This window comes from Vidua chalybeata, chromosome 21, assembly GCF_026979565.1.
Source record: "Vidua chalybeata isolate OUT-0048 chromosome 21, bVidCha1 merged haplotype, whole genome shotgun sequence".
NCBI classification, from domain to species: Eukaryota; Metazoa; Chordata; class Aves; order Passeriformes; family Viduidae; genus Vidua; species Vidua chalybeata.
Genome location: NC_071550.1, coordinates 2,789,797 through 2,798,167, shown reverse-complemented (window position 1 = coordinate 2,798,167; position 8,371 = coordinate 2,789,797).

Genomic DNA, 8,371 nt, shown 5'->3' with positions numbered 1-8,371 from the left:
GGAATTTCTCCCACCCTGATTCAGCAGAGCAGTGCTCCGGGCAAATCCCCCGGGAGCTGCAAAATATTCCTGTGTTTATTTATATAAATGCACGGCTAAAGAAAGCCCCCTCTTGTTTTCCTTGGCAGAAAGGGTTTTAGAGGCTGCCCATCACCCTCCCCAGCACCAGGTGATTGTGTGCCCCATGTGTGAGTGCTGCCAGTGCGCAGCATTCCCAGCTGAGGGAATTTTTGGGAGCACAGCTGTCCCCGAGGCAAAAATGAGTGCCCGGGTGCTCAAATTAACGGCAGGGAGGCTCAGTCTCCCTCTTTTCCTCTCAGTGATGGGTTTTAAGCAGCAGCCCCCCGTGGAAAGGCTCAGGGGTCACGTGGATGGCTTGTGCCACCTGTGGGATGAGGGATCTCGGATCCAGGGCTGAGACCTCTCCCCACCATCAGCGCACACAGGCTCAGCCCTGCAATGCTGAACACCTCCAGAACTCTCCCTAAAACTCTCCAGCCCAATTTTATCACCTGCAAGCAGCCCTACCTGGCGCTGTGCCATCTGTCCTGGGGTGAATGCAGGTCACAGGGCACCACGGGGACATCATCACCCACCCCTCTGAGCACACCCGGAGCGCAGGAGTGAAATGGGATGTGTGGAAAACCCTTCCTGTTTACCCGGGGTTTGGAGCCCTGAGCAGTGGCTGCTGCAGTCAGCAGGAGCCACAAGAATGGAGGGGCTTAAATCTGGAACTGGGACTCTTCATCTTGTCCTCCCAGGGACGTCGGTGCTGGGGGGAAAACCTGGGAGGCAGCCAAGGCTCAGTTATGGTGTGAGGGAGGGAAGGAGGGAGCCAGAGGGGGGTTGGTGCCACACACCTGGCCATGCCAGCCGTGCCCACACCTCTGCCTGCACCTCCCGTTGTCCCCAAATCCTCCTGCTGGCATCTCCAGCGCCCTGGCAGCTCCCAGCCCACCCCAAGGTGACCTCCTGTGCAGCCCACAGGGGCAGGGGGTAGTGGGACCCCCCCGAGCAGAACAGCCACTCTCCTTGTGCAGGTCTCTCGTTCCTCCTGGAAGTCTCCACTTCTGCAATAAAGACATTTTCCCAAGTCTCTGACACCCATAAGGCCTCCTCTCCAAGTAGCTGCTCATTAACACCAGAAGCTAATTGCTAGCAAATTATTAATTAGAAATTTGACATCACATTGCACAAGGAGCTGGTCCTACTCCCATTTTCCAGCTGGGGGTACAGGTGTGGGTGCTTCAGCCGTGTCTTGGCACAGCTCTGGTGGCACCCAGAGGGGGCAGTTCCTGTAGGACCAGGGTGGGCAGCCCCTGTGCAGGTGGGCAGAGTGACCCACACAACCTTTGCAATGCCCCAGCTGCACTCTGAGGGCTCAGCCACCCCTCTCTCCTGACACACAGCTCAAGGGAAGCCTGGGAAGAGAAGGGGACAAAGTCAGGGAGCAGAGATTTACTAATCTGCAAGTCTTGAACACGGGCAGCAAAGGCTGGGGGAGAAACTCCCCTGCTCTGCAGCGCTGGGAGCCCAGGGTAGCCAGGGTGGGGACACGGCCGTGTCCCACTGCTGTGACTGCAGGGAGCACGCAGGGGAAGAGCCCCGAGCCTGCCTTGGCCCAGCCAGCGTGGTGAAGGGCTCTGTTATCTGCCTCTGGTGGGAGATAAGCTGTCAGGGCTCTCCTGGGGGAGCTTGTATGGCTCCCAGACACTGCCCTGGCTGCAGAGAGCATTGAGGCACTCAGAGCACATTTGAGCAAGGCCCTGTCTTGGAGGAAGCTGTGTGCAGTGGAAGGACACACAGGATGGATCGGCTCTGCCCTGCAGGGGTGCAGGGTCTGCTCTCCCGAGCACGTTCCCTCAGCCTGTAAAACTGCAGGGAGTCTCCTCTTGCAAATCCCCGGGGAGGAAAATTATCGCAGACCAAAAAAAGGGTGCCTGGGCTTAGTGCTGGGCTGGGAATCCTGCCCATTCCCCCCAAATTCCCCAAGGTATGAGGTGATGTGGTCCTTGCACACCCCTGGTGTCTGCCTTGCAGCCAGCTCCCACCGCCAGAGAAAGATGGGAAAACGTTTTCCACTGCAAAAATTACACTCAATTAATCCAGCTGCTCCTTTCTTGCACCAGAAACACCCCTGTGGATGCATTAACAATCATTAATTGATTTTTGCTGTTATTTGACAGCAGAGTCCAAATGCTAAATGCAGAGCCTTGCTTTCAGCAAAGATCCAAAACACACATTTTGAATTCTCTGCCAAAAGTAACACCAAATTATGGATCAGGTAAGGACTCCCACAGACCTGCCATTTATTTTATGGAATCTCAGACTGATTTGCATTGGAAAGGAACTTAAAACTCATCCCATTCCACCCCTACCATGGGCAGGGACACCTTCCACTGTTGCAGGCTGCTCCAAGCCCTGTCCAGCCTGGCCTTGGGCACTTCCAGGGATCCAGGGGCAGCCACAGCTGCTCTGGGCACCCTGTGCCAGGGTGTGCCCACCCTCACAGGGAAGAATTTCTCCCTAATACCTAATAAAAATCTAAGTTTCTTCAGTTTAAAGCGATGCCTCCTTATCCTATCACTCCATGTCCTTGGAAAGGTGATTTCTGGGCTATTCCATCCTCAGCAGAGTCCTGAAGGCTGAGCCCTCCTCTTCCTCTTCCCCGCCTGCAGCCAACCATCTCTTTCCCAGCAACTCTTGCTGGTCACCGTAGGCGACAAAAAGCGACATTTTAAATCTTCCCAGTCGCAGAACAAAACACCTGCAGCTGGTTACAAAGTTTTGCACCTCGACAAAACTCCGTGCGTGGGAAAAACGCACTCCAAGGGCTGGTTCTGATGTGGTTGTGTGGGACAAAGTCCAGAGCAGGTCTCCATGGAGAAGACCTGAAGAACGGACAGGACGTCACACTTAATGGTGCTGCACAGAAATGATCCAGCCAAATAACCCCCAGCTGAATAGAGCTCCACGGCCTTTTTAGAAAATTAATAATGCGTGTGAGAGATAAGTGTCTCCCATTAGTGGATTTAATACCTTGGCTTGAAAGTCCTGCCCAGGAAACTTCCATGGCTTTTCTGCTGACTTCGCTGGATTTCAGCAGCGTAAGAGAGAAGTGGAATTCAGCCTAAAAGTCAGACAGTGAATGCAGAAGTCAGGACTTAGGAAAAAGATTAAAAAAAAAAAAAAAAAGAACTGTTGATGTTTCTCCTCTCTGACACGTCGCAGTCTGTCAAAATGGCCACTGCCTTTATTTTGTTTAATCACTTATCTCCATGGAGGGAAGAGGAAATTCCCAAGAACGCACGGTCGTTAAAAATATTAGCCAGGGCCTGCTGATTATTTTTGGTAGCTAAAAACTTCCTGGCTGAGGGGTCTGGGTTTGCATTGGACTCCAGTAAATGTTTTAGGATAACTTTCATAAATACCCATTATACTCAAACCAGTGGGCAGTTTACAATTCAGCTGGGAAGGGCGGGGACATGTTTCTCTTTCTTTTGTTCTGCCTGGCCGCATGCTAAAGTGCATAGATCCACACTGAATTAGCATTTAGCTATTTTCTTGTATCCTTAAATAAAGGACCAGTTCACACAGTGAGAAATCTCTGTTTCCTTTTGGGCAGGAAAGAGGAAGTGAATGCGAGGGGCAGATTTGGAGTTTGCTTGCAAGAACAATTGAACTCCCATCCAGAGGGGAAGGGGATCTGCGTCAAGAGGAATTCACATTTTTTTCTCTCTCTCTCTTTTTTTTTTTTTTTTCCTCCCTCCCCCCCCGCCCCATTACTCTGGAAGGGAAGAGAAAAATGACCTTTAGTTTAAAAGCCTGAAAGAATAAAGGTCTGAGCCCTTCAGAGCTGCCTGCACAAATATAGCTTTAAAGGCTTTTTCCCACTCGCGTCGTCCTTCAGCGACTGCGGACGCGGCTCCGGCTGCTCCCCTCGTCTTATCCCAGGTGAAGGGCGGCACCCAAACCTGTCAGCAGTTCCTGCCCACCAGGGACAGGCCCTGGGTGTTTCTGACAAATATCTGCCCTTTTTCTCCCTGTCCCTCCCCAGCGCTGCCCGTGCTGGCGGGGCAGATGAGACTTGGTGGGTGGGATTTAGAGCACCCCCTTGCCTTGCTCCCCCAAAATCTTATTTATAGATGTGTGTGCAAGCAGGCAGGGCGTTGATTCAAGCTGTTGTGTGGCCAGCACCTCACACTGGCCCCATTTGGGTCCTTTTCCTGTACACCACACACCCTCTCCCAGCTTCTCTGCGCAGGGGATGTGCTCTGAGCTCTCAGGGGCTTGACTAAGTGTCAAACCATTATCTGTGTGGCCTCACCTCCATGGTCTCACCCAAACCATTTCAGTCCTCAGCACTACTCTCCATTTAGTGAGCCTTAAATATCCACAGAGTATTTTTCTCTGTATTTCCTCCCCCCACCGCCGCCATGCAAGCCAGACTTCCAAAACAAGATTCCAAGGAAGCCCCAGAGCTGGAGAACACTGAGGTTGAACCTTGTTAGGATGCTTGAGCATCTCCAAGGGCATTAAGGAGTTCAGGACGAAGGCGAGTGCCACAGCCCAGGGTGCCCCGTGGTTCCCAGCTCTTGCCAGGGCAATCCTGGGAAAAGAGGGACTCGTCACCCTTCCCTCCTCTCCACACATCAGCCAGAGCTGTTCCAAACCCCAGGCACAAACCTGCCTGAGGGGTTCCTGCCCCAAAGCAGAGCCGGGCCAGCCGCTCCCATCCCGCATCCTGCGGAGCATCGCTTCCCCAGGCCTGCTGCCCTGCAGGCACTGACAGGGCCCCGAGGGAGCACGGGGGATCCAGCTCCACTCTGGCTTCCCACACGCTCACAAAAGCTGCTGGGAGCAGTTTTCCTCCCATCCAAGGAAAATATTTGCTGTGAGCGTGGAGCTGTGGCTGGGCAGCGTCAGCAGCAAATGTCAGCGAGCGCCGGCAGGAGAGAAACTCGTGAGGCAAAATGGCCACATTTCTCCTGGCAGGAGCTGCTCTGTGATCACTGCAGGAAGGATGGACGTGCCCTAATGGTTAAATGGATCATTTTGTGCTCTCTCGTCACCTCTCTCCTGGTTTTATCTCAGCCCAAGGGCTCAGGGAGCTGGTGACCCTCCTGACAGCACATCACGGACACCTCCAGCTGAGCTGGGCTGAAATCACCTCTCAGTGCTAAAGCTGTGGGTCTCCAAACACATTTTGGCAGGTTTCCACTTTTCTTCTCCGGGGCTGTCCATCCTCAGGGAGTGCAGCTGCAGGGATGCCCCCAGCAGCACTGGGAGGCACAAACCAGAGCCAAGAGAGACCCAGAGGGACAAACACAACCGGTCCCAAAGCAGCCAGGCATCACCTCTGCTAAGGTCAGATGTCTGCAGAGCCTGGCACGAGGCAAAGGTGCATCTGGGAATGCTGGGATGACTCAGTCCATGAGGAAATGGTGTCACCTCCAGCCCTGTGCAGCAGCTCCGCTCCCTTACTCTGTTTCCAGCTCCACACACGGTTTTACCCTTTACTACCAAAACTTCCTGACCAAACCCCCCCCCCCAGCTGAAGCTTGAGTGAGGTTTCAGGTCCTACTTGTGGGTCTGTTCCATCGAGGGAGCCCAGCTGGGAGCCCATCCCCACGTCCAGCCCGGGATGGGAACAGGACAGCAGCGGGAGAAAGGGAGGATTCCCACTGAACACGTGGAAATTTGCCAGCCCCATGGATTTCTGATCTTATTATTCCTGCTCCTCTCGAGCTCCCAGCATGGAGCGTGCATGGCCTGCACCTCCTACCTTGGTGCACAAAGGTAATTCATTAACCTGCAGGAATGAGGAGCCTCAACTTTCCCCCAGTGCCTGTGACAGCAGCAGCTCCCCGGGGTGCTGCCAGGGTGGGGACAGTGCCCTGGGGTGGGGACAGGCAGGATATGTGTACCCAGCTGCTCAGGAGTGCACCCTCCCAGCAGGAGCTGCAGAGCAGCAAGGGGGAGGCACCAAGTCCAGGAGAGCCCAGCTGGGCGTGTGGGGCTGGCTGCAGGAGGGGGTTTGTTCCCCTCATGGGAAGGTCAGGTTTAGCAGGGTCACAGCACTGATTTGGGGATTCCAAGCCAGACTCGGGGACCGGGCAGGTTCTTCCCGAGGTAGAGCAGATTGTGACAGGGTTCTGAGTGCTTGTGCAAGGCCAGGGACAGTGGCAGAGCTGGAACTGTGACCCCACAGCACCTGCAGGGCTGCCAAGTCCCCTGTGGGGCTGGAATAAGCTCATTGCCTCCCCAGCCCTTGATTTGCCCACCAGAAGCAGCAGAACCAGTTCCAAAAAGGGCTGAGCAGACACTGGGATTGCTGCCCCAAACGTCACCTGAGCGCCCCAACAAAGAGGATAAACTTGTCTAGAAGAAACACTGGGAACGACCCAACTTTAATTTACAGCAAAAGAGCATTTTCCTTCTGCTCCTGGAGGCCCCAGGGCTCAGGGACGCTGCTGGAGGCTGTGCCAGCCCAGTGGGGAGCCTTCAGCTGTTTTATTCATAGAAATCCAGAGCAGCCCTGGAGCTGCTGCTTCCCTGGCAGCAGCCCAGAGAGGGTCTGTGCTCCGAGGAAACGGGCAGGGCAGCCCAGGGCCAGTGTCCCAGCAGGAGAGATAACATCTGGATCAGCCATGAGTGGAGCCAGGCCAGTGTCCCAGCAGGAGAGATAACATCTGGATCAGCCATGAGTGGAACCAGGCCAGTGTCCCAGCAGGAGAGATAACATCTGGATCAGCCACGAGTGGAGCCATTGGAGCAGGACCCCGTCACGTGCCCAGTTCCTCCTGCTGCACACATGAGCAGTTCAGGTTGGATCATCTTATTTTCCATAAACACACCAGGTTTTTAATCCTGGATTTGCAGGACAGCGCTGCTGGGATGGAGCTTTGAGCTCAAGTGTCAGCCTTAAACCTGGGCTTTGCTGAGATTAGTCCCAGGTACAAAGCCAGCAGCACTCAGCAGGGTCTATATGAGCACAAGAAGTGGTTGGATCAGGATTCCTGTGGCACACAGTGAGCGAAATCACTGGCCTGTTACTTCTGAATTCCTTTTATTTCCTTGCTCTGTTTAAATGTTGATTTATTTTTCTCTCGTAGGAAGCAGCTCAGAGATTGGTTGTGACATACCCCAGGTCACAAAAGCCTGTTTTCCAAAGGAAACATTTGCCATCTCACTCCCAGCTTTGATTTGCCTGTCCCTGCTCACTTGCCAGGGCTTGTTCTGCAACGTTAATGGGGAAGTTTCTTTGCACAGAGCCAAGTGTGCCCGAGTGATTTTGTTCAAGGGATGAAAAAAGCACATTCCCTTGGTGTTTGAGATGGCATTTATTTGGTGGGTGAGTTGGAGAGCTCGGTGGGCAGAGAGAAGAACCACCCTTGTCAGGAGCTCTTTCAAAAGCAAAAGAAACAAGAGCCCAGGAGAGATAAGAAAATGAGAGTTTGCAGAATCTGGGAAAGCCTCGTGCAGAGGGAGGGAGACAAAGCACGAGAATGCACTTTATTTGTGACAAGCTTTCCATCCTAGGCAGCCAAACAGGACATCCTGCCTCAGTTCTCCTTCCTCTCTTTAATTAGAGTTGCGTTCGGGACACTGCCATTAATGTCATCTCAGCATTTCCATGACAAAGCCCTGTTTTTGCTGGACTTTAGGAACTTGGCCCTAGAAAAGGCTGTTATTAGCGTAGAACTGTTCAGCACAGAGGCTGGAGCAGGTTTGCAGCCAGCTGCTGTGACATTTCCATGGCAGGGAGCTGCCACCAAGCTCGGAGAGAGGCGTTTCCATGCAGGATGTGGGGGCAGTGAAGGAAATCAGAGCCCCTCTCTGGCCACGGAGGGATTAGGGGTGTTTGTGCTCCAGGAATGTCTCCATTTCAGGAATTGTGGCACCTCTCTGACATCTAAGAGTCACTGAAAACACACCACCCACATTTTCCAATCTGTGAGTCACTGTGGAAGCCTCTGTGGCTGCAAACAATTAAAGAAGAATCTGAAAAGAAAAGCGGATTCTCCAGCAGTGGCGTTTTCACTACCTGAGAACAGGGCCTGGCTACAGCCCCCCAAAAAGGAGCTCCCTGAAATCCCTGTCAGCTGGAAAACACCCATGTTTGAGAGAAGCTGAAATGCACCTCAAACACCAGGACAGCCTGGCAGAGCTCTGCTGATAAACCAGATTCCTGTCGTGCTTGTTGTGCTGTATAAACGCCTTCCTTTGGGTCTCCAGGGCAGGACCTGGGGTCTGTGCACAGCTCAGGAGAAATCCTCATTCCCATCCCACTGAGAGCCCTGTTACACCAGACTGTGCATCCCTGAGCAGGAGAAGCCAGAGCTCAGTCCAGCCAACTCCTCTGGGGCTG